This window comes from Cyrtonyx montezumae, unplaced genomic scaffold, assembly GCF_038088225.1.
Source record: "Cyrtonyx montezumae isolate F1298 unplaced genomic scaffold, pur_monq_1.0 scaffold_37, whole genome shotgun sequence".
Taxonomy (NCBI): Eukaryota; Metazoa; Chordata; class Aves; order Galliformes; family Odontophoridae; genus Cyrtonyx; species Cyrtonyx montezumae.
In genome coordinates this window covers 938221-964805 of record NW_027072042.1, presented here as the reverse complement: position 1 = coordinate 964805, position 26585 = coordinate 938221, and the positions used below count along the sequence as shown (strand labels likewise).

The window sequence follows — 26585 nt, the reverse complement described above, 5'->3', positions numbered from 1 at the left end:
GAAATCTTTCCAGAAGGGAGCCTGCCTTGCTCTCCCCCCTCCATGTTTGAAGGCCATCAAAATGCCACATGTACATCACAAAAGAGACAGGAAATGATGTTGAATAGCTACAAAATAAAGTGCTCAGCAAGATTTGGTAGAGGCATCAAAGCATCCCAACTCACACTGCAAGGATGACCAACCAATGGCATCCAAGGACAAGAACTCACCCTACCAGCAATGCCAGTTCCTATATAGCCAGAAAGCCACAAGTCTGAGTGCCACACCTAGCAACACACAAACCCCACTGCTGACATGGGTCACTGGCTTTCCAACCAAAACTCACACCCTGGGGAAAGTCCTTTGGAAAACGATGTCCCAGAGCAGATTTAGTTTTAGTTATTTTGCTCCAGGTAGATGAAGCATTTTAGGGATCCTGAATATTTCTTCACCAGCCCCACCTGCACAACAGTATTTCACAGCAATGTATATTGTGCTGCTCTGTTTATGCCATAGGAATCTCTCCAGGTTATCAGCTCAGCAAAAATTGGACTTGACGAGGTTGGTCAGGGTAAGCAGCGGCCTCAAACTCTCTCCTGATTAAATCAGCTTTCACTTTATTCTGTGTTTTACCTTGTAACAGCTCATAAGCTGTCCTGAAAAGGCTTGTGTTTAACTTGAGAAATGGCTTTTTCCAACAGCGTGGGGAAAAAAAAACAAACTGTGCATCCAAAGCAACCTGCATGGAGTTGTTCCTTGATGTGAACAAGGCAGCTGCCACCACGGCAATGATGCATTACAGCTTAACATCCACCAGTGCAAAGCTGAGCCTGCGGCATGGGGCAGGTGCCATTTCCATAATGAACGTAAGGAGCCAACACTCTCCCTATTGCCCTCCTTCCCAAGCACCCTATGGAGCCTAAAGCAGACTGGTAAGGGAGATGCAGAGATAGGCTCAGACACTTCTGCACCACGTGTGAACATCTATGGAGAAGCAGTTATACATAGCTCACAGACCTATAATCAGACCCAAAGGACTGGGGATTCACTCCCACCCCAGCTGATCCACAGTTACTGGGACAGAAATCTCCAAATCAGAGATCTTCAGGTTTGAAGACCACTGTTACTCCCACAGTTCAACCCCAGAGTACCAAAAAATACAGATCCATTGGAATAAAAAGCAGCAATACTCACATTACAGTGTCTAGATATAAAATACAGAACAACAAGCATCCCACAAGGTGACATAACAGTTTCCATGTCCCTACCACAGCAGCAGGAAAGTTTCCCCTTTACCATCTTCATCTCCCACTGGCTCCAAAGATGCTCCTTGAACTCAGCCTGTTGGCATGCTCAGGATAAAGGCAGCAGAAACATTCAGCAGGGAACAGCCCCCACAGAGCTCCCCACTATTTTTGGCAGGCTGCATCCAAATCTGGAAGTATTTGTGGCGTTGAGTTCCGTCCATCAGTGTGTATAAAAGTAAATCACAAATGAAGTGTGTGGCATTTGGTCATTGCCCTGGACAATGACCATTAGGAAGGAAAGGTGAAGAATGGAAACTGCTGCAGATTCCCTTTTCTAATCCCATCTCCATCACTCCTACTCTCCACTTTTAGCAGCCACGGTCATCCAATGGCCCTCTGGATACAGTTCATGTTAAAATAACTTTGTGCTGAGGTTGTAATAATAACTGACTGATGCCTACCTACTCAGCCTGAAAGCCAGGCACGGGGTCCAGTCTCCTACGAAGCACTAGCTCTTCACAGTTCTCAATCCTTGCCATCCCCACCAAAAAATCCCATCGTGTAGACACATCCCAACACGTTCACGCAGGCATTGTATGCCCCATCCATCCCAGCCTGACACCAAGATGGATTTCCACCAACTTACCTCCCTGCTGATGCCACCCTGTCCTTCCGTAGCACTGCAGACCAACCAGCTTCAAATTCTCCTGTTCTCTCTTTGACAATATTTTTTGCCCAATGCAAGAGGAAACAATACCTACACTGTACGTACAAAACATTTTGGGACAGAGATGGAAGGACAACAGTTCAAATCACAGCTTCACTACAGACTGCGCAGTAGAGATTCTCAGGTAAGATTATGTGTACTCTACCATGGATTGAGATGCTCAAAGTGGTTGAGGGCAGCATTTATGTAACCCAATGGCACATCTGAAGTGCTGCCCTCTCAAAGCTGTAGCTCTATTCTGCCAGAGGGGTTGTCACCTTCCCAGGACACTGCAACCACATCATTGGAGCTCTACATCGACATTTGTTAGAGCAGGCACCTGAGAAGTTGAGTTTATGAGCCCAAACCAACAGCGCTGCAGCAGGAACAGGCTGAGTGATCCACCTACAGTCACTTTCTAGGAATGAAACTCTTCTCTTGATAGCTGGCTGCTCTACAGCTTGTCTGTGGCATTTTGCTGGCTGAACATGTGAAAACTCCACACAAATACTCCTGAGATAGCAGGGATCATGCAGGTGACCTGTACTGTCAGCTCCAATCTTCAAAGTGGGAAAAATAGAGGGCACACACGATGACTTCCAGGAGGCAATTCTCTGAGAAAAACACAGCTCACGTCATATCTCTTGGTACTTCTCCCATCCCAGATATCCAGACCCAGCTGCAGGCATGCCTGGAAGCACACACCTGCCTCCTCACAAGAAACCACTCATTTTTGACACCACCAGGCATATCCACAGAGCTGTTGTGTCCAAGCACGGCTAGCCCAAGGAATTTGGATTTATAGGAAGATATCTGCAGGAGGGAACAGCCTTCGTGTCTACCCACTTTTGTACAGCATCCAACTCTTCACACCCTTACACTGCCCCACCAACCCACCCTGAGGTAGCAGCATGTCCTCTATTTTGCTGTCACTGAACAGAGACACATTAGTCTCCTTAACCAAAACCACAGAGGAGGTGTGTGTAAAGCATACAGAGGAGTCCCACTTCCCTTTCCTTCAGATCTGCCATCACAGCATCAATCCGAGACTCCATAGCGACCTCCCACTATGAGGGCACACAACCAGCAGATGGAGCATTTCATAATTTAAAAACAAGATGAACAGCACTGTGCTCCAGTGATCCCAGAAATGGGAAGCAGAAGGCACAATCAGAACTAATGCCTCTTATTTTTCCGTCTTGGCCTCAGAGCAAATACTTGCCCTGAAACTCACGCTTCCAACTGCTCACTTGTGTAACTCCACACAAAGACCTGTTTCAAGTTTACACCATTTCTAAGTCACCCGTAATAAAAAATAACTGGCCAAAGGATAGCTTTGACAGGAAGAAAAAGAGGAGCACCCTTCCTGCCCCCATCTCTCTTGGGAAGCAAGAAAACAATGAGCCTTGCAAGAAACATCAGCTACACTTGGAGAAGAGAGTGAAGATGGATGTGGCCTACTAGGACTGCAATGAAGTGAACCTTACAGAAAAACAGCAGGAAAGCAAAGGCACCTCTTGTTTCCACAGGGGCATCAGTGTCGAGAGCCACTGCTTTAAGCTTAAAAATAGCCCACTGAGGAATCCAAGGGGATAAATAAGCATTTGCAGCAGCAATCCCTGACATCTGCTTTGCTACATATGCAAAGTCAGCATCATCTCCTCTGGAGGAGGAACCAAAGCACAGACATGAAGGCTCTGCCCAGAACTACATCTCGGCACGTGAGGCTGTCTTCTTGTGCTGAAAACAGTCCCAGGCTTTCCGTCCAAGCCTGTAGGGATCTGGGATTGCAGGAAAAACTTGAAGCAATTTGCTTGCAGTTCACTATTTTCCCAGCAGGACACCCAGAGCCACATCCAGCCTGGCCTTGAACGCCTCCAGGGATGGGACACTCAATCCTTCCCAGCAATTCTAATGCTTTGCTAAGTAACTTCCAGAAGAGGCAGTTTCCTACAGAGGTACCTCCTGCCCAGGCCGAAGTGCAAGAGGACAACAGATGAACAGAACATGACAACTCAGGTTGGATATCAGGGAAAAATTCTTCTGGCACTGAGGGACATAGTGGGGTGGATTGGGGGCCCTGGAGCTCATTTCCAACTTTAAGATTCTATGAACTCGAGCAGACCTCATACATCTGAGTGTTCCTCAAGTCCTCGCTCAGCCTGTGCCACCAGGACACCAGATCTCTCAGCCTGCCAAACACCATTTCACAGTTCCTCTACGGAACAAAGGGACAAGCTTTGCTTCCCCCATCCATTAGAAGAACCAACTCTAAGTTTAACACTTAGAACAGGAAAATGGTTCAAATAAAGACTTCATGGCAAGGAGAGGATGTATTACTCCTGTGACACAAAGCTTTCCCCGTGGGCATCTGCCACCTACCCAAATCTCTTAGCTGGTATCAAGCCTTGGGGATAACCCAGGCAGCTCCACAACCCCTATGTACCCTCTCTCAGGCATCCACAGCACTATTTGTTTCCACACTCAGCCCTTTGCTGCTGTATTTACTTTTTAATAGCAGCAACACTGCCTCAGCCCAATGCTCTCTCTCAACAGCTTTGCTGTTTAACAAGCATTCAAGTTGATGGGGCATGCGACATAACGAGGTTTTACTCATATCCTTGTCCATGAGCTGGCTCAGTAGAGCTCTCAGCCACAGGTGTTTTAGGCAGTATTTTTTTTTCCTGAAGGAAAGGCATGAGATAAAGTCAGCCTGGAGTAATTAAACATGTGGAATCCATCACCAAAAATGGGGAGTTTGGGAGTGCAGTGTATCAGCTCCAGGTAACACAGCAATGTGCTTCGGGGCAGCCAGGCACAAGTCAGCAGTGGTTGAGGTGATGTGAAGCCCAGGCTCTTGGTCAAGCACTTGGGCATTCTCCACAAACAACAGCATTAGGTCAAGAGCTTTCCCCTCTTGTAAGCATCCCATAAATCTTAATAAGTAAATATCTTCAGGAGTGCTGGAGAAAAAAAAAAAGGAACAAAAACACCACCATAAGAACAAGAAATTGTGCTGAGGTTCAAGACCTGTTGCCAACACGTGGAAGGTTTGAGGGCAGATGGTACACAGAGGTTTAAGCTGTTTGATGCCTTCCTTCTACCATTTGTTCACCTCCTCTTCCTCCCAGACTTCCCACCTCTGTTGAGTTCCACCTCCAACTTGAAGCAGAGATTTCCCTCTTGAAATACAGAGCAGTTTGGGGTTCCAGTTGCCAAGGTGGAAAGAGGCACCAGACTCACTGCAACCACCTTCCCACAACGCAGGAGTCGGTTTGTGTTTTCCACCTCCAGTATTTAAACAAGAGAGACTTCACAGAGAATCTGCCTTAAGTGCAAGGTCTTTGAGATTTAATAAGTGCCATTAGATGTTCCTTATCCCCAGCTCCACAGCACTGAGCCAGTTCAGTTAGAGCTGTTAGAGCAGCAATCAGATGGCTCCACTATCTGGTACCAGGATTGGACAGCCCCAGGACCTCACATTTCCACTCATTTGAAGTCTACCTTCTTTTGGATTACGTTGCCAGCACAAAGCTGAGCTAGAAACATTGGATGTGGTATTAAATCCTGTTAGCTGATTACACAGCTGAGCAGTAGCAAGTGTTTGCTGAAAAACTGAACCCAACGACCCAATGTGGGAGCCAGACGGTCACGCTGACCTTGTGTAACAGCAGCAAGCATTTGCTCCAGGTTTTATCCAAATGCCATCTCTTTCAACAGCTCGAGCTATCTGCAGCACAGCCAGGGCTGATATTCCATGAAATAAGCTTGGCCTGGCCAGCTGAAATCCTGCAGCGTGGCTTTGCAGAGAGCACGAGCACTGCTGCCACCAGCCCACAGCATGCCTCGCTCCTGCCAAATCCCAGCTCCCTCCAGCCTCCATCTCCTGCTGTGCCAACAGTTGGGTCAAGCCAGGCCCTGTACCACCCATGCTGCCTTCTGAAGGACCCCTTCCAGTGCAAAAGAAATCAAGAGATGCTAAAACTGTAATAAAAATAAAGGGCGCCCACGGAGGTGGTGGTGCCCCATCTCTGGAGACACCCAAGGTTGGGGGATGGGGCTCTGAGCACTGCTGGGGCTGTGCTGTCCCTCTGCACCACGTGGGGTGGGACCCAATGGCCTCTAAGGGTCCCTTCCAACTCAAACCATTCTACGATTGTAAGAGCAGTCTAGGACAGGGAACAGGGAAGCAAGCAAGAAAAGCATTTCCCACCTTTGCTCCACTTCCTAATAGGATCAGAGAATCGTTAAGGTTGGAAAAGCCCTCTAAGATATCCAAGTCCAACCCCAATCCATCCTACCACGTCCACTATGTCCCTCAGTGCCACATCCCCACAGTTCTGGAATACCTTTGGGGACAGTGACTCCACCACCCCCTGAGCAGATGTGCCAGTGCCTGACCACTGTTTCCAAGAGTAAGTTAGGAGCAACCAAGCAATTGAGTCCCCTTTCCAGGTCCTTGACTTGTTCTCAGCCATCCAGTTCCACCCTCCAGGCTCCATCCAACTTTGGGAAGGACTTTTGTGGAGGCTGGAGATGAATGCTTTCAATCCCTAAGACAAAAAGAAATCAGAGCTAAACCTGTTGTTATTTTTTAGAGAGTAGCTGTAGGCACCCACCCTCTGATGAGGGCTCCAAGTCACAGATTTGGATGGAGTCAGCTGTCCAGCTCAGAAGGACGAGACGTGCCCGTGCTCAGACTGCAGCAGCCTTACCACTCATCTCAGTGCATTCAGGCAGCACATGGAAGTGTGTTGTTCCCAGGAGCTCCCAAATCACGGTGGGACACCCGGCCTCACCCTACACCACTGCACCTTTCACTGGACTCAGCCCAGGTCTTCCCATCTCTGCTGGAGCCCTAAAGGAGCATCAAGCCACACTGGGAGATTCGTCCTCTCTGCACTTGTATTCAATAGCTGGACAAAAGCACCAGGAGCCCTCTCTCCATGCAGGAGGAGGAGGGTCTCTCAATTTAATACACCCTGTGAGCTACCACCTCCACCAACCTCCAGCTGCCCCATTCCAGCCACAGACACGCAGCACAGTAACCAGCTGCCTGCATTCAAGACAAATGCTTGGTCACTTGACAAGCCTCGCTCCCCACATTATCCCCCACCATTAAAAAAAAAAAAAAGCAATAACAACAAAACGCATTTAAGAGGGACTCACTGAGCAGCAGTACTTCAGCACAACACCTTGCTGATCATTCCTGCTCTGCTAAAGGACCCCAAACATCCACTTCTCTCCAGCTCTGCTGATGTTTTAATAGGGCTGATAAGCTCCCAGCTGGAACAGCTCTTGCACACAGTCAGTTTTATCTGCCACAGAGCACACTCCTTACAGAGCCCTTCTTATCACTACAGCAAACATCAGCAGAGATAGAGAGAAGCGTGTAACACCCAGGGAGGGGGGCTGCAGAAAGACAAGTGGACACTTGGTCTTCTTGACACTGTTACCCCCCAAACCTGTGACCTCACGAGCTCGCTGCTTCTCACCCCAGGTACCCCCGAGCTCTGCAGCCCCCTGCGAAGGGGATGCAAAATGCAGACCATTAAGTGCTCAGGGACAGGTGTGGAGCAGAGCCCAGACCTTAAGGCAGATCTCCCTGCAGCTTGGATTTAAGGACTCTTGTGTTAGAAGGCTTTTAGCACACTAAGCTGACTCCTTTCGAAATATAGAGGACCTCATTTAAATTCATTCTGCTCTTAGGAGTCAATCTGTAACCGCTCACTCCAGGACATCTCTAGAAGTCAGGACTTCAGGTTACAGCTTCGTCCAAATGCACAGGCTCCTTTCCAGTGAACTAATCACCTTCCTGCTGCAATACAATGGCATTTAGCACATCAAGATAAAACCTCGAGGGGTTTTCAGGCCAACAGGAGCCTTTGCTTCAGGTCACCAACTCGAATCCAGCACGTTGTTACCCTCTGTCCACATCTCTCACCCCTGCCAGCTCAGTCCATTTGCAGGTGAAGCAATTTATCACCAGGTGAGGCAAGGACAGGTCACCAGCATCATTAAGGCTTCCTAGCACGTCAATACCCAAGCAGCTCGAGAGCAGCGTGCACCACAGCATTCCCAGCCTGGCAGATGGATTGCAACAAGCAACCTGCTTACAACAGCTCCCCAAAAGTCACCCCTAATGAAGGATAAATTAAGAGTATTTTCAATCTGTAGCAACAATTTTTGGAGTTGGATTGCATTACGAACTCAGGACAAGAGCAACGGCAACAGTTTTTGAGGGCTGGAAACTCAAACCTGGAGGAACCAACCTCGTCCTCGAGGCCAAGAGCTTCCTCCCCATGTTCTTCTGGGGAAGACCAAGGGGTATGTCCAGGCTTTAACTGGATATCTCAGTAGGTACATCACTCCAAGAGCTCTGACGGCTCCTAGCTGGAAACCATGCTATTTAATATCCACTGGAGATAGAAAAGCCACAGTAAAAGCCTCCCACTTCTGCCAGTTGTGGCAGCCTTGCTGGGATGCCACCATCCAACATGGGCTCAGACACCCATAAGGCTCTGGAGGCAGTTGTGTTAACTCCTGCTCTGTTTTTCATGCCTATAAAGCACACCATTTCACAGCTACTTCTGTGGTCAACACCACTGCCCAGCAAAGATCTGTGCTGCTCCCTGAGGAGTGCCAAGCGTGTCCCCAAATGCCACAGCTGACAGCAGCCTCCGTGGGACATCGAGAAGGGCGTGCAGCCAGCTGGTTACCTCCATCCTGGTGGCACTGATCACCCCAACGCCCTCTCCCTTCAAGAAGGAAAGAGCAACTTGCCAGGCCACGTGGAGTTCACAGAGCTTGCTCTACCACACACATCCACCTCCCTTCAGACTGCTCCCAGCATCCAGCTTTGCTCTCTGACTTGTGTTTCCTTTGAAGAAAGAGGAAGAAACAAGGTCGACAGATGCTAAAATCCAGTGGCCACAGGTGAGAAGACGAGCTGAAATGCCAGCACACTGCAGGGGCACCGACATGAGGAGGGACACATCCTCGGGTGCTGGCCTTCACCTCCACTCCTCCTGCCCATGTTCTCAGGGCCAGCAGCTCCCCTGCTATCATCCCACAAGCAGATTGCTATTTCTTTGCCAAACAGAACCCTGTGGAGCCCTGCACAGTTTGTCTCAGCAGCAGCAGGGTGACCTTGCCTGGCAGTGTAAAGAGACACCAGAGCACCCGTACTCCCATCACATTAACATTTTAACATATACAGCTGTCTTACCCACGAGCACGTCACATTCCTGTATGTTATACAGCTCTCCAAAGCCTTGAGATCCAAACAAAAAAACCGCCCTTGTGCAAAGCCAGACCCACTTAGGGAGCGCTTGTGATAAGGCAAAGTCTCTCCAGCCAAGCTGTAAACTTCACACGTTAAATTAGGCTTTTAATGAGGATGAGAAGCACTCTGCGATGAATTCAGAGCTGGGTACAAGTTTTGCTGCTTTGCTTTAACACCGATTCTGCCTCCAGGAACAAAAACAGGAGAGGAGAGCGCAGCTGCTAGGAGCTCACCAGCAGCAACCCAAGTTCATGCCAAACCCAAGCAGAGGGGTAACCATCCCCCAAAATCAAAGCTGCCCACCACTGTGTATTCCCAGAGCAACAACTGCAGCGGAGCAGGCAGCTCAGGAGCTCACAGCACCAAGCTGATGAGCACGGGGAGATGTCATAAATGTATTTTTAGCAAGCTTTTTGCTATCTCTATAGAGGCTGGAAAACAGGGCTTGCAAGCTGAGCGCGGAGCAACCCTCCCCGATAAACATAATTTGCATGTTAACAGGAACACGGCTGAAAATAGAAGTCTGGAGAAGCCATAAGGCCTCACCTCTCCTCTTGATGAACTGCAGGGCTCCTAACGAGCCACGCACAGGTTACAGGGGCTGCTCAGCAGCACCGAGTGCTGGTCTCCAACAGTCATAGAGAAATCCCAGCCCCAAAGAAAAGCCAACCAAACCCCATGGGTGCGTGGGCACCCTGGGCAGGACACCAGGGCTCCCCACTCACTGAATTCCCGACTGCAGTAGGTTTGAGTGATGGTTTAAAGTCTCATCAGCTTGAATAATTAGCAGACAGAAGGACACCAACATTCCCACAATAGCCACAGATGTAATCACTGCCGTATCAGGTGGCTTCCTACAAAACATCACCCACCTGACAGCCTCAGAAAGCTTTTCTACCCTGGGTTTCAATCTAGAGCAAAGCAGTCAGGTTAGAGACATGGGACCTGTACACTTCTTACCCTACAGAACCTCTCCTATCCCCATGAATGAGAGGGAGGTCAAAGGGTCGGATGAGCCCTTCCCATACCTACAGCTCAGACATGCAGGATATGTTTTAACCCCAAGGAACAGCATTAGGAATAATTTCTTCTCCATGGCACAGGCTGCCCAGGGAAGGAGCTCACCATCCCCAGGGTGTTCCAGTCCCACATCGTTGTGGTTCTGAAGGATGCGGTCACTGGGCACGGTAGGGTGGGCAGGGGATCTTAAAGATCTTGGAAGGGCAAACCTGCCCCTTCACACCACATTTCCACCTCCACAGAAAGGTCTGGGAAACCCAGCAGGACGAGAAGCACGGACACAGCCCCAAATCCTCCCCAAGCTCATTAAGTGACTGCTCTGGGATTAAGGCTGCTTCCCTTCCCCTCACTGAGGGCTCAGTGCGTCCCTCACCACCCCATGACCTCCTGGCTACGACCAGCAGCCACGGGGCTCCTGTTGACTTGTTCAGACTCTTGGTCTGACAATTTAATTGGTTTTATTTGTTTTGCTGCAGTGCTGCAGTAGACAAAGAGACCGTTGACTCGATTTTAGATGGAGGCAATTTCATTTATGGTGGGGTGACTGTCAGCGCAAGAGATCCATCAATACAAGACAAGTGGCTCAAGATAGACTCGAGCTGAGGGTTAGTGTATAAGCGTACAGCCAACCCATTATGCCTCTTTAAATGTGGTATTTGGAATAACTATTAAAGGAAACACTGCTCCTCACTTTGTGCTATTAAAATCAGATCCAAGATGCTGAGCAACCTCTGCAAATGGGAGCCTAAAACTCAGTGCAACTAAAAGAAACAGCATCCAGCAGGACTTGTTCTGCTCGACATATCTAAATTCCAGCTGGGGGAAGGAGAAGCTTCTTTCAGTGCAAGACAAGAGCTGTTTTAACACAGAACCACACAGTAAATCCAAAAGTGAAACAGCCCTGCTAAGCAGTCCCAGATAAAAGCGTAGACCTGCAGTCCATCACCTCCCCACCCTCTGTGATGTAGCAGCCCAGATCCCTGTGCAAAGCAGCACAGTGGTGGTTGGGCGAGCAGAAGGATGCAATTTTGTCACATCTTGGGAATTACACTGAAACCAGAACAGACACATCCCAGGAAATAGTTACCCATCAACACGATGGAGCCAGTACCCAGATCTGTGCATCATCTGGGATGCGGTGTGGTTTGCCTCCACCCTTCATCCAGGAGGATGAATAATAGTAGTAATAACCATATTATTATGGCACTGCTGCCCAAGAGCTGTGGGTGCCCCATCCCTGGAGGGGCCCAAGGCCATGGATGGGACCCTGGGCTGGTGGTGGACACCCAGCACATGGCAGGAGAGCTGGATGATCCTGAAGGTCCGCTCCAACCCAAGCCATTCTGAGACAATTCTACAAACATCACTTCAGCAGCTCCTGGAGGAGGAGCTGTGAAAATCACTGCCAAAAACACATCTACAAGAGAAACATCCTTCACGGAGCTGGTCCTATGTAAAAGCAGACAGAGAAAATGGGGACAGAGCTCCATCACAACGTGTGATGGATTCAGCACGTGAAAACACACAGTGAGAAGGACCCAATCGAGGAGAGATTTCCCATTGCCACCCAAGAAGGGCCGTGTTGGAACACCCTTCAAGGGAACGTGCTGTACCTTGAAACCATTTCTTGGCAGAGATGTTGTACAAATATTTAGATACATATAAAAATAAGGCTTTTTCAGACTATGGAGCAGTGACAGGCTATTTCACCAAGCATCCACGCAACCATCCTGCCAGTCCCTGGGGGTATTTTTGGAGGAAGAGGGGAGAACTACAGAGGGGAATAGCAGCACAGCCAAATGCTGGCACACAGCTTCTCCAAAAGCAGAGACGTGCGTTAAAGTAGCTGCATCTAATCACTGTTTACAGAGGGGCTGCCAAGCAAAAGCAACTGCTATAAACAATCCCTTTAATCCCTTTTTCCCTGCATCACATGCTCAGTCATCCTACAGAGGTTTGGTAAACACCGTAAGCACACTCGTGGTCAGCACATCTGGAACAGAGATGTTTTGCTCGGGGAGGGAAGGAAGGGAAGAAGGCACTGAGGTCCCATATGGGGAGTGGAAATCACACCCTTGGGTGGGAAAAGGGTGGCACTGCCACGCAGGGAGCAGCTTGTTGGTGTGACACTGCCCTCTTCTGAGCAGAGGGAACACTCAGCTTCATACTACACGATTTTGGGGAGCAGCAGCCCTGCATGCTCAAGGCCCAGGAGATAAAAGAGCTGATGGGAAAAGCAGAAGCCAAGAGACATCACTCACCCCAAAACCACAGCAGTGGGAACCAGCAAAACAGCAGCAGCCTCCTCCTCCTCCCACTAACAGCCTTCCTTATTTTGCTGCACAAAGAGAAACCCCCAGAAACACCTTTTCCCCCACCGTTTGGTCTCCTGGAGGTGTAATTAGCAGCTGCTGCAGCCTAACGATGCCTCTTTATGGCAGGAGCCAAGTGGCTGCCAGGTGGATCCCATCGCCACTGGCAAGAAGGTGTGAAGCATCTCAGTCATCTCAATAAGGCACTTTGGGAGCACAGCCTCGTTAAAAAGGAGTTTCAAACTGGCATCACCCGCTAAGGAAAGCACATCCTTTACAGAGCCCCGATCACCCATACCCACCTTCAACCCCAACGCTCTCAACGTTGGCCAAAGCCAAACCACCACGTGCAGGTCAAGAGCTGTAGAGCAGCAATGCCACGTTTTAGAGGTGCAACCACATCCTTTTATCTTCGCCCTCAGCAGGACTTGAAAGCCAGCTAAAGGCTGCTGTTCCCTGCAGGTGTGTCTGCTGGAAGGGCATCCACACCTAACTGCCACCACCGGTGAGCACCTGAATGCTGTGCAGACAACGAGGGCAAAGCGGGCACTCCCTGCCAAGACCTTAACCTCAACTTAGGACAGCATTTGCAGACTGGAGTTCTCGTGACCCATACAGCCACCCTGTAACAACTTTAATGCAGTTACCCAAGATCAAGTTCACGTGGCACTTTGTAGCTCCAAGTGCAGGAAGCCACCCCTGGCCCCTGCAGCTGGCTCATTATCTCACTATAACCTTCCTGCTTCATAAAAGCAATTTGTTGCCTCGCTGAAACGAAACCCTTTATCATTAATTCCAAGCCAGCAGCTCCTGAATCCACAGCCCGACGCTAAATAAATTGATCGAACCTGAACTCATTTTCTTTGTGCTGCTCGTTGTCGAGGCTCAAGACAAACATCAGTCATGTTTTGCCTTCACGTACAGAATTCATTGCGGGGAGGAGCGTAATGTGCAGAACATGCTTGTTTAATAGAAAAAGTACAGCTTGATAGAGACACCAAAATGAACTCTGAGCTTGTATTCACCACCAAAGCAGCAGCAGCGACATCCCAGAACAGCAGGAGGGAATGTTGGCTTAAAGGTGCTTCAAGTCGTGGTGGGGAAGAAAGTGGGGATGGGTTGGGGTTGGTGAGCTTGGAGGTCTTTCCCCAACTTATTGACTCTTACGATTCGATGAGTGGGAATGGTGCGGATGGGTTGGGGTTGGTGAGCTTGGAGGTCTTTCCCAACCCTTATGGTTCAATGAAAACAGGTTACAGTCACAGTCTTGAAGGATTCAGGTGGACAAAGCTGTGCAGAGTGTTAAGGGACGGCTTCCATAGCCAAGTGACAGCCAGAATGAAGCAGGGTGCTCGTTCCCTCCAACTTCTCCCCAGCCACACCTGCCAAGCTGGCAATGTAGGAGATGGGCAGTAGGTGGAAGGCATCCATCCTGCATCTGTGCAAGCTCCAAACCCAGAAAAAGCTCTGCAAGAGCAGATCTAACTTTTCTCTGCTGATGGCACTGTGTTTCCTGGCAGCTGGAAGCAGCACGCTGGGGCTCAGTGCTCCCCACACCCAACACAACCCTGTCCTGCAGACAGCCCTGCACAGGCTCACACAGTGAGCACTCATTTTCCAGCAAAGAGAGCCATCATTCTTTTTTTCCTTTAATGATGCAGCATTGTCACTATTCCGATCGTGTATCCGCTATCCCTTTCCAGCCCCAAAATAACCCCTTCAGCCCACATGACTGCAAGTAATAATAGCAGCCGTGCCAACCCAACCCTAAGAATCAGAGCACAGCGAGTTTGAAAATCCCCATTCTGGGGAAGGGTTTGTTGGGTTTTTTTTTCATCCTCCTGGCTGAAGTATCCCCGTTTCCATCTGGCCAGGGCGAAACGCTGCAGCTCCATCACTGGGAATTGCTACAACAGACCTTTTCCAGAGGAAAGCTCACATTTCCATTTCCACCACGACTCCGCAACGCCCAGTTTTCTGGGCAGCCAAAACTTGTGAGGCAGCCTCAGTAAAACAGCAAGGAGAATTTTTTTATTATTATTATTTCTCTCTTTTTTTTCCCTCTCTCTTTTCCCGAATTCCTCCTTTTCTTGAGTGTTTTCTTTGCTGAGCATCGGGGGTGGGATAAGACCTTTTACATCTATTCTTTCCATCGGTGCTGGGAAGGAATTCAGCGTGCTCATAGCAATGGGGCTTTGCTCCGGGGTGATGTCCCCAAAAGCCACCCGGGACATCCCCCAAATTCCCCCTCAGGACGTCCCCATCTCAACCCCATCGGGAGAGCTGGGCGTGGGACAGGGATGCTCCTCCAGCACACGCCGGGCAAGTGGTCAGAAAACCTCTGGGATTTGGGTTTCTTGGGGTTTTATGAGCCCAGAGACAAGCCCTGGGGCAGCGGGATACAGCTGGTGGCATTATTTGGAGAGCAGTGTATAAAAATGAAGCATGACCTGTAAAACAAGTATGGCCTAAAGGAGAGACGGGGGTGGCTGCACCCACACCCTGACAGCTGGGGTGGGGGGAGAGCTGAGGGTCCCCAGGTGCCTTTCCTAGGTGGGTGCCCCCCACTGCAAGGCAACATCTAGCATCTCCCAACTTCGCTTGGGATGCTCTCGGCCGCGCGAGGTGCACATTTGTTTTGTGGGGGGGGCAAAGGGGGCAAACCGCTTGGAGCAGTCACAAAGGACTAAGGAAGACTTTTTTTTTTTCCGGGAAAAAAAAGCACCACTCAAATCAGCGGAGAAGCTCTAGAGGTGAAACACCCGATACCCTCCCCGGCTCAGCATCCCCCCCGTGTGTCCCCCACGCAGAAAAAGGACTCAAAACTCCCCCCAGCCCAACCTCTCCCACCCCCCCACCCCCCCCCTCCCCATCCCCAGCTTTACCTGCAGCTGCCGCCGGGAGATCCTCCAGGTCGCCCAGCCCCGATGCGGGGGGGAACCCCGTCCCCTCCCAGCGATGTCCCCCCCCCGTCCCCGGGGGCAGCGATGCCGGTGGCGGAGCCGTGCCCGGGCAGCTCAGCGTTGGGGACAGCGGTGGTTCGGGCGCGGGGCGGTGGCAGAGCCGTGTCCCCCTGTCCCCGTGTCCCCCTGTCCCCGTGTCCCCGCAGCGCTCCGCTCTCCGCTCCGCCGCCCGCTCCCGGCTGCGGGGCGGGGGCTGGGAGGGACGGCTCCGCCCTGAGCAGCGGGAGGAGGAGGAGGAGGAGGAGGAGAAGGAGGAGGAAGGCTGCACCCTAAAGCTCCGCAGCCTTTTTCTTCTCGCGGCTGACCTTACGGCGTGCCTCCCCAAGAGCTGTCCCCGAGATGAGGTTTTGGGGGTTCAGCTCTGTGCCAAAGCTTTTCTCACCCCACAGCTCCACCCGAAGAGGTGGGAAAGGCTTTGGCTGCTTGGACCCAAAGGGTTTGGTGGTGATGGGACCCGAAAGGCTTCATCGCACAGCACCCACTGTCTTTTCCTTCATCCTTCATCATCCTTTTTCATCCTCCTCCTCTCCGTAGGTCTGGAAACCCTCCATCCCAAGAGCAACGTGTACATACATACACACGTAAAACTGAACCACCGTGGAAAATGTGAGCAAACGAGATCAAAAAATACAGCTCACTTGGCAAACTGCTGCACAGATACAGCCCTGGGCTGCAGCAAAGTGGGCGACCACAAATCCCAGGGAGCAGAGTGGTCGTAAGGGAAAATCCAGCACTGGCATCTCTGATTCTGGGATGCTGACATCCCAGACTGCTCCTCCAAGGCTGCTCAGAGGGATGCTTGGCACAGTGGGATGCTCCCAGCCAGGTGGGTGGACGTGGGAACAGAAGGGTCAGGCACAGATTTAGGGACTACACCCTCCTGCCCCCGAAGTGGGTCCTTTCCAACCCTATCAATTCATTTTTTCACCCACTTCTGCCCCTTGCACGTGGCATATGTTAGATCCCGACGTGCTGGGTATGATTTTTTTCCTGCAGATTGGCTGTTTCCCACCTTCTGGGGCCGTGTGCTGGGGCTGTGTATGGCCTAATGGGTGCAAAAAAATGGAGAGGTGCTGTCAAAACAGAGTGAGATGAGATGGACAGCAGGCTCCTCTTCACCCACGTGGAGGAAACCACAAGCAATGGCCTCTCTTTCCCAAACAAAAGCTCAAAAACTGCACTCTCCCACCAGGGAACCTCACCCAGGGGGTGAAATGACCAAGGGCATAAAATCAGAAGATTGAAAAATGAGATGCTGTGTTTGTATGGCACTGCCACAGGCAGCGCTGCTGGGAGCTCCTGCTCCAAACCCAGCTCCTTACAGCACTGCTCACGTCCCTCCAAGCCATCACTGCCCCAAAACCCACTGAAAACACCTCCAATGGTGCACCTCATCCACCTGCTCGCTGAGTTTTAGGATGCGTTTCTGTGCTTTGCCCCTCCCGGGATGGGTGCAGGTATCGGAGACACAGAGCAGAGCCCGCAGCGTCGATCCTTGCGACTCTGCCAGACTTTAAACAAGCAGGAGGAAATGCTGCGTGCTTGGGAGTCTGCCTGGGGATGGTCTCCATGTAATTCCAGCAGAAATAGTTTGTAAGGATAAGGGGAAACTATTTTGTTTTGGCACCGGGAGGAATTATTCTTCTAACACTTGAGGTTCCAGAAACACAGCAGCTGCTCCCGGTGTCAGCCAGGAATACTCCTTGCCCATCCCCGGGAACATGTGCTGAGTAAAATATCTTTGAAAAGAACTGCAGTTTGAGCATTTTAAGGGCTTTTCTTTTTTTTCTCTGGCGTTTTCTCCAGCAGAACCCAATGCAGACGTGGGGGAGCTGGGCACAGCATCCTTCCCCAGCTGCCTGCAGCAGCTGTGCAGGGAGGATTGTGTGATTCAGGAATGAGGAGCAGCAAAGCCAGCACCCCTCACCAGCAGCACTTCTGCTGCTTAGAGGCAATGCCCAAACTGTCACGGGGTGACTGAGGGAAGGAAATTTCATGTTCGTTTCAAGACTGCTTCTAGGGAAACGCACGCAGTCCTGGAGAGGGATGATGTTTTCAGGTTAAAAGCTTCCTGATCCCGTGCTTGGATTGCTGAATATATCTCCCTTTAGCCCAGCTGGGATTTCTACTGCGCTCATTCATAAGAATGCAGAATCATCACAGCTGGAGAAGACATCCAGGATCCCCAAGGCCAACCCCAACCCATCCCACCATGCCTACTGCCCACGTCCCTCAGTGCCACATCCCATCACTTCTCAACACCCCCAGGGACGGTGACCCCCCACTCCCTGGGCAGCCCATGCCAGTGGATCCACTGCTTTTTGGAGAAGAACTTCTCCCTAATATCCAACCTGAAATTCCTCACCATAAAACCCTAGTGATGCTCATACCAGAATGTTGCCCCTATAAAACCTCCTGAAGACCCTCTTGCTTCACCTGTGACCACTTCTTCAGCTGACCACGCACTGCTGCATTCAGCCCTGGCGTGGCACCGAAGCCTTAAAGCAGGAGGAAGCCTCAGTAGGCAGATTTCTTACTGAATGCTGGAAGGACTTTGTGAAACACTTAAAGAAAATTGGTCCAGAAGGAAAAGTATTGCTTTTTGGCAGGGAAATCTCAAACTGGAGTTCTGGCAACACAGAAAGGCAAAGAGCATCACCCAGGAGTTGAGGAAAGTCATAGAATTATAGAATATCCGAAGTTGGAAGGGACCCATAAGGATCACTGAGTCCAAAAATCTTGGCACTGCAACCTCCATTTTGCAGAAGAGGAATACGAGGCATGAAAGAAGCACAGCCAGCATCTGTCTGTCTGCCTGTCTGTCTGTCTGTCTGTCCATGCGTGGGTAAATCCCAATGCCCACAGAATCCGACCAGCCCAAAGCGAGGGGAAGGAAGCATGGCAGGGGACACACAATTGTTTTGCTGGTTCAAATACTCAGGGAATGCAGGACAAACAGGAGGGAGAGCTGTGTTTTTCCTGTGTTTTTCCTGTGTTTGTCCTGAGAATGTTTTCATTAAGGCACTTTTTCCTCATTCTTTCTCCAAGCCTTTGTGCTTCTGGTAAGGGTGAAGAGAGTTGATTGCAAGTGTCCCCTCGGGCTTTGTTATTTTGCCAAAATAACAAAGGGAGAACTTGCAGAGCTGTTTTTTCTACTGTGGACCTTGCATTTTCAACTCTTTCTCCATGCCCTTCCCCACAGTGGCACTGGTGGGGCCTGGGGAGCTCATCAAGTGCAAGTATGTGAGTGTTTGGTGTTACCCAGCAACTAGAGGTGAAGACAGTCAGGAAATACTTGGCCTGTTTGCACAATAGCTGTGTTAGATCTGCAGGAGGTTAACCCCACAGCCCCTTCACGGGCAGATAAGATGAATGCACTTCAGTTGCAGTCACTGGCGTGGATTATCACTGCAGGTAAATCATGCCCCAGATGCCATTCCCCTCCCCTAATTCTTGCATCAAAGTCTTCCAGCATGGAGGAGAAACCAGAGCCACGTCGATGGTCCAAATAGCCATGCAACAATGGTCCAAAGAGTCGAGCAATAGTGGTCCAAATATCCATGCAATGGTTGTCTAAACAGCCATGTAACAGTGGTCCAAATAAGCCATGCAACGATGGCACAAAGAGTCACGCAATGATGGCCCAGAGAGTCATGCAATGATGGTTCAAATAGCTGTGCAAAAATAGGATTAGTGTTGCCCTGGCACGCTGTGCAAGAGAGAATGCAGCAAGCACTCTGCATCTCTTCCTCCTGTCAGAAGAAAATACTTTGTGGTGTGTCATCAGCACAAAATTAGCCCTGAGCACATCTCCACAATAGCATGGAAGCCAACAACAAAGTCAACTGAGAAGATAAATGGGTGGGTTTTTAGTTGTTGGGGAAATCAAGTAGGGGAAGTGATGAGCAGAAGCAGAACTCCCCCCACGTGGTGCCTCTATCTCACATTAGACAATCTTCTACTAAAGGGGCAGTATTTAAATGCAGATTGATTTGTATGAATGCAGAACATGACATGGGGTGCACGCTCAGGTTGGTCACACGAGGTAATATTTTTTCCTTCGTGTCTGAAAGGTGCAGTCAAACCCTGAAGCAGGCAAGTGGAGAACACCTGGGCAAAGGTTAACCAGGGTTTTCTTATCACAATCCCATCTCCCTGTGCAGGCGGCCTCTCTGCCAGCATCCTGCAAATCAATTCCTCGGGAGCAAAGTATGAGCGTTCCCAGCTCGTGACCCTAACTGCAGCACAGATGGTTTTTTGCCTGAAGGACATTTCGGGGAAAATGTTTGAGTTTCACAGGGCAGGTTGGGATGGCAGGCTTTCCCCTGTGAGACCTGAAAAGTACCTGGGTCTCAGCCAACCCATTTTGTATACAGAGAGGACAAGTATCAAGGATCAAATCCTTTCCTTTTAGAAGCAGGGATGAGGAAGAGGAGCAAGAAACAGATTCCACCTTGGCTGGATCTTCGACAAACACCTGCAGTATTCCTGAAAGAGAAGCTTGACTTTCCAAATGGTAAAGTTGGTGAGATAGTATCATAGGATCATTGAGGTCAGAAAAGACCTCTAAGATCATGAAGTCTAACCGTTAACCCATCGCCACCATGACCATTAAACCAAGAAGTGGGATGCAGGAAGCACCAGTTTTGTTCAGGCATCAAAAAGGCAACGTAAGAAGTGAGGAAGGGGAGATGGAGGGTCTTCAGGTCAGTTCTCAGAAGAGTATTAGGAGGGGCCAGGAGGAGCCTTCAAAGAGACAGTGGTCCAACGGCAAGGTGAGGAATGTACTTCAGCTTCAAGTTTTCTGAGGAGGCAGAGCACCCTGTGCCCTCATTTCCCCCCGAAGCCCTAAAGGACGTTGCCCTGTAGCAGTGTTTCACACAGACCACTCCTGGACTGGCACCACAGCCCTGCAGAGAGCTTGACTGGAGAGACACGGCCCTGATCAGCTCAACCATGGCCTCGTGGATGGAGGTGAGATGGGAAGGGCTGAAACCATCAGGTTGGATATTAGGAACAGTTTCTTTGCAGAAAGAGTGGTGGTGCATTGGCACGGGCTGCCCGGGGAAAGTGGGGTCACTGTCCCTGGAGGTGTTGCAGAAGTGTGGGGATGTGGCACGTGGTCAGTGGGCATGGTGGGTGGGTTGGATTTGGACCTGGGGATCTGAGAGGTCTTTTCCAACTTGAACAATTCCATGATCTTATGCAGATATCTTAATCAGGTGTGTCTGTGGTCTGGCTGGTCTATGGTGTGTCCCTGTGGGTCTCAATCCCACAGCCCAAGCTTTTAAACTTCTGCTTGTTGGCATATTTGTCCACATTAAGTACACACCATTGGAAGTAATGAACCCACTTACAACCCTCAGCTCTTGAAAAACATGAGCTTAGGATCAATCCAGGTCTCTCACAGGGGAAAAAACAGGCATGCATTAGAACAAAATCCCACACTGCCTTACATATCAGCCTTCATTACCAAAGCTCTGTGAGTGCTGGAGATATTAGTGGCCGCGTTCAAGTAGCAAAGCAATAAAATAAATATATGTGTGTAAGTCAGGACTAAGGGCTGCCCTTCCAGCCTGGCGGAGCATCAGACCGACCATCTCCTCCCTGTCTGCCCGAGGTCTGCAGCTGGCCTTGCTCAAGAAACACATGCTGGTTGACTACAGCCACATGCTGTCAGCAGAAGGAGAACATCTGGTGTCTGCAGGAGGATGTTTAGAGGAGGGAAGCATCTTTTCCAATGAAAAGAAAACCAAAGAGCCTGAGAACTCTGACTCAGCCAGCTGCTGGGATGCAGTGCATCCCACGACATCTGTGTGTCCTCTGAGTACCAAGGAAGGGTTTATATCCCCTTTCCTCCCCTTTCTCCACACAAACCAGTGTCACACAGATGCTGAGTGTACACACAGGACAGGTCTTTAGTCCTGCTGCTCCACTCACAGTGCTCAAGGCACAGGAGGACACAGCTGGACCACCCCAAGTTGGTCACAACCCGAATCACGAGATGACTTAGGATCACGCTGTAGCTCTTTTGCACAGAGGAGCTGGGGGTGCCCCATCTCTGGAGGTACCCAAGGATGGGTTGGTGGGGTCCTGGGCAGCCTGATCTGGTGGGGGGCACCCAACCCATGGCAGGGGGTTGGAACTGGATGGGCTTTAAGGTCCCTCCCAACCCAACCATTCTATTTTTCAGCGATTCTATGATCTTTCTCACTAACTGGTGATTCCCTGAGTGAAGGCAGATAAAGGGAGGAAAATCCAGCCCTGAATCTGTAATAGGTGGCAAACAAAATAATTTCAAGCCTGTAACTCCTTTTGTGATATAGCTATCTGCCCACTGCTGGTCTGTATTTGGGTAATGGGAAAACATCAGGGCAGGCAAAGTAAAACCACCTCTGAGCTAATGACTCAAAATGACTGCATTTAGTAGCATTTAGATCCTAGATGTGATCCACTTCACAAAAACCGTGTCTGAAACAGCAAGGAAAAAAGACGTTTTTCATCTTGTGAAGCAAGGTTTCCTTGCCCTTGTGAGAAGCACGGGATGCCCCAGATACCAGAAGCCCAAGAGGAGAGGATGAGGATGAAGGCTAAAATCCAATATCCAGGTGGGCTCTGCTGCTGGAGCTCCTGTCACAGCCATCCCCCACGCAGCACAGAGCAGGGGAAGGTCTGAGCTCATGGTGCCAACACACAAATCTCTCTTTATTGACAAAAACCATCACTGACACAACTCCCTCCAGGAGGACTTTCACCTGCTCCAGCCTGTGCAAGGCTTCGACCACAGCAATATGACTGTGGAGGTGACATTTACATATAAACACAGATAGATCCACAATCGAACCTTTTATAGACGTGCACTAGTCCAGTTAATATTAAACACCTTCGGGTGATATCTCCCCGTTTCTCCGGTCCGAGAGGAACCTACCACATTCTTCTCATAGCTTGTTTGCAGGTAGCTGAAACAAAATCTCCTGCCACAGCCCTGACCTGTATCCCCGAACAAAGCATCCCTTATTCAGCGAGGCAAAGGGGAACATCAGTTTTCTGATTATCTGCATCCCAGCATTCCCTCGGATGGGGACACGGGGACGGGAGGTCTCTGTTCAGTGACCCAACAACAGGAGCTTTATCACCGAGCAGGGATGAAAGGGCCATCACAGCTGCTGGCTCAGCCCGTCCGTGACCGAGCGTGTTTGCACAAACAATGCCAAAATTAAAGCCCTGGAGTTCAAAACCTCATTGTCTGAAAAACATTTTGTGACTCCATCCCCCTCCTTTTCTAATAAAAAAGTGATGTGTTTTCTTCCTGTTGCAATATAAGGTAGTTCTACGTAGTGTTGGTCATACAAACATTGGTAAATTGCTTTCTGATGGATGAAATAAAGTGTGTGTGGGGTGCCTGAGGGCTGGGCCTACAGAGCAGTGGTCAGTAGAGATCTACCCTGATGGTGACTTGTCACCAGTGGTGTTCCCCAGGGGTCGATCCTGGGGCCTGTCTTTTTTGATGACATGATGAGGAGATTGAGAGCACCTCAGTACGTTTGAAGATGAAACCAAGTTGGGGGGGAGTGTTGATCTGCCTGGGGGTAGGAAGGCCCTATGGAGGCACCTGGATGGGCTGAGGCCGATGGGATGAGGTTCAACAAGACCGGCCACTGGGTCCTGCACTTTGGCCACAACAACTCTATGCAATGCTACAGGCTTGGGGCAGAGTGGCTGGAAAGGAGAAGGGGCTGAGCACGAGCCAGCAGTGTGCCCGGGTGGCCAAGAAGGCCAACAACATCCTGTCTGTGTCGGCAGCAGTGCGGGCTCCAGGAGCAGGATGTGACCATCCCTCTGTATGGCACTACTGGGGCTGCAGCTCAGTGGTGAGCTCAGCGTTGGGTCCCTCTCTGCCAGAAAGACATGGAGACCCTGCAGCGTGTGCAGAGAAGGGGTCTGCAGCACAGTGCTGTGGGAGCTGCTGACAGGATGGGATGGGGCAGTGTGGGGCAGAGGAGCTCAGGGCTGAACTCATGGCTCTACAGCTCCTGGAAGGAGGTTGTGGTGAGGGGGGGTCAGTCCATACTCCTGCAATAGGTCAAGAGGTGATGGCCTCACGTTGTGCAAGGTGAGGGTAGGGTTGGGTATTAGGGAAAATTCGTTCTCCCAAATAGCATTCAGGCACTGAAATGGGCTGCCCAGGGAGGTGGGGGAGTCATGGTACCCAGGGATGCTGTAATGTGTCACTGGGGGACGTGGTTTCGTGGGAATTATTGGTGGTAGGAGGGCAGTTGGATTGGATGATCTCAGAAGTCCTTTCCAACCTTTTTCAACCTAGTGATTCTATGATTTTGGGGCATATCTATAGAATCATAGAACCTTACCTGGCCTATCAGGATCTGAATGTAAGATATGGGAAGGAGAAGTCCTCCTTGCAGAACTACCCACTCCTGGGCTCACGGAGAAGATTCTGAGCAGAGCAGAGTGGTCAGAATCAGAACTGGTTTTGCTCAAAGGCAAAATGAGTCAAACGAGTCCGAGCTATCCTGCGTGCTGCCCATCCTTCCCTGGAGCAGCTCAAGATTTCAGGCCCCAGATCTTCCAAGGAGTGTTTTCCCAGACCATTCCCAGTGTCACCTTAAGAGCTGAGACCACCCACCTCTTCCCAATGTTCCATTTGTGGTATCTCACCACCAAAGTGCCATGCTCACAGCCCACATGAGTTTATGTCTGCTTTTGAACCTGAAGTCCAGAGTGATATCCCAGAAGAAACCTAAGCAGGGTGTGAAATAACAGGAGGATGCAAGGAGCCTGGACAAAGCACAGGGATGTCATTCTGCAAGCCAAGCCATACCAGCTGAGCTCCTGCTACTTCCTCATGGTCACCAGCAGCAAAATGGACCCACTGGACTGGCTGCACTGGTTGTGCCAGGGTTAGCTACAAGAGCTTCTTGTCCCTGGGTTCCCAAGGTGCCAGGGCAGGGCAAAACCCAAATGAACCTCAGCAATAAGCAAACAAATCCCTCATGATGCAGGAGGGGCTGGGCTGTGTGCACAGCTGGGCAGAGCAGTGATGACTTCCCAACCTGTGGTCAGAGCAGGGTTGGGTACAGCATCATCAGAGCACCCTGTATTCCTAATGCAGGAGTGTGGACTGCACCCTGGCTGTGGGGTGAGACCGTGCCCTCTTAATTGACTTTGCCAGCCTCAAAGTTGAAAAGCATCTTGCCTTCATCCTCTAGACAGCAAAATGCATCCTCGTCCTGTCCAACCGTGTCGGGCTCCACGGAGAGAGCTGATTCATTTGGCTGAAACAGATTAAAATAGCTCAAGGACCCTCATGTTCAGTGCAGCAATGTTGGAGGACAGCACAGGCACGCTCTATACATCGTGCCAGTAAGTCCAACACATCTCCCCAGCAAGGTTTGGACTCACCCAAAAGACAGTGGGGCCCACGGAAAAATCCTCCCTCTGATCCAGGTTTTTAAAACCCCCAAAGTGCCCATTTGGGCCCATTTCATGAGCTGCCTCTCAGCAGAGGGTAGATCCCAGCTCAGGCGTGCAGCTGCTCACCATCCCAGCAGCACAGGAACCTGTTGGTCTCGTGTCTTCTCCACCTTTCTGCTCCACCTGCCCACATCCAGTCCTAGGACGAAGCATCTCAGCTTCTTTGCCTGCTGAAAGAATGATGAGGGCAGAGAAAGGGCTTCAGCATCTCCCAACATCCTCCTGGGGCCCAGACCTGGCTGCTCTTCTGCTGGTTCTGTTTTCAGCTTCCCCCCCTTTCCCTGCTCTTTCTCCTGCTCTGGATGCTCAGCAGCATTTCCAGTGTTTTAAACACACCTTTTTTAATCCTCTCCTCGAGAATCCTCCAATCCAGAAGTGGTCATATTCCATTGGGGTGGGCACCCCAAGTCCCATGCGGGGTAAGCAGCCTCCACCAGAGTGCTGTGAACCACGGGGACACCGATGCAAACCCTCACGTTCTCCAACGCAAATCCTCATTTTAACTGGTGCAACTCCACTCTCAGGGGCAGATTTCCCCCTCCCCCCGTGGCTTGCAGGACAGGTTGGAGTGGCCACAGCAAACCTGCTTTGAACATGAAGTAGCATCTGGGGTGGAAAGGTTACAACAAAGACACTTCCAGTATTTATGCTAGCAAGACCAGCAGCCACCACCAAGCTGTGTCAGGCGGTGCTGCTGTAATGAGGAAAGCAAATATTATCTTTCATAGGCGTAATGGGCTGCTGCTGCTTTGAAACACTGGGCCCATCCAGAGAAAAGCCTCCTTAAATACTTGGGATCACTCCGAGCAGCTCTGGGGTGAGAGGAATAATATCTGGGGGGGGGGGAGGGAGGGGAAACATACCCCACATAACAGCATCTGCGTGCTGGGTGGGAAGCAGAGAGCAGTCGGCATCTCCCAGCCACAGATGGTTCCCATCAAGATGATTTTTCTTCTCATTAATCCCAAAACAAGCTTGAGCTATATTTTTATTTCAGAGTTAAGTGAAGGAAAAAAAAAAAAGAAGAAACTCCAGCACAACCCCTTGTTTTTCTGGCCTCACTCCCTGCTTGGCCTCTGCTCTGAGCAAGCAGAGAAAATTCATTTCTTGTTAGGGCAGGTCCTAACAGAGACCCTGAGACTGATGGCTCCTGGGAGGTTCCTCCAGCTCTTCTCAATCTGCAAATTTATCCCATTAAAGCAGGAAATGAGGGTGAAAATCCACCTCACTCCTCACTCTATTCCTGATCTTAGGCAGAAGAGAGAACCTGAAAGAAGTACTGGCTTTGGAGCAACCAAGAGATACTCCTTAGTGCGTGCCAGGGCAGGTCGGCATGGGCAGCCATGTGTTATGGTTAGTGGTACACCTCTCCAACGATGCCAAGGGCTGTGGTTAATGTCAGACCTCTCCAACGAGGAGCATCTGAAGGGGTTAAGGTGGGGCAAGGCCAAGCAACACCCTCATGGGGTCACGCCTCTGGTCCACAATCCCTGAAACCCTAGGTGGTGGTGTTGTGCCCTTGACACCCCAAGGGTCTTCATTAATAGGAATCTATCTTCAGACAGATCTTCTATCCCTGAC

At 50.4% G+C, this 26585-nt stretch overlaps 1 protein-coding gene across 1 annotated transcript in view; it reads right to left on the bottom strand.

The window, feature by feature from the left end:
• The window catches only part of GDPD5 (glycerophosphodiester phosphodiesterase domain containing 5), a 158423-nt gene extending 142803 nt beyond the window's left edge, over positions 1 to 15620 (bottom strand). Inside the window, exon 1 of the mRNA XM_065745754.1 lies at positions 15435 to 15620. The gene's annotated coding sequence lies outside the window, so the exon portion shown is untranslated. The remainder of the gene's footprint in view (positions 1 to 15434) is intronic.
• Positions 15621 to 26585: the final 10965 nt, after the last annotated feature.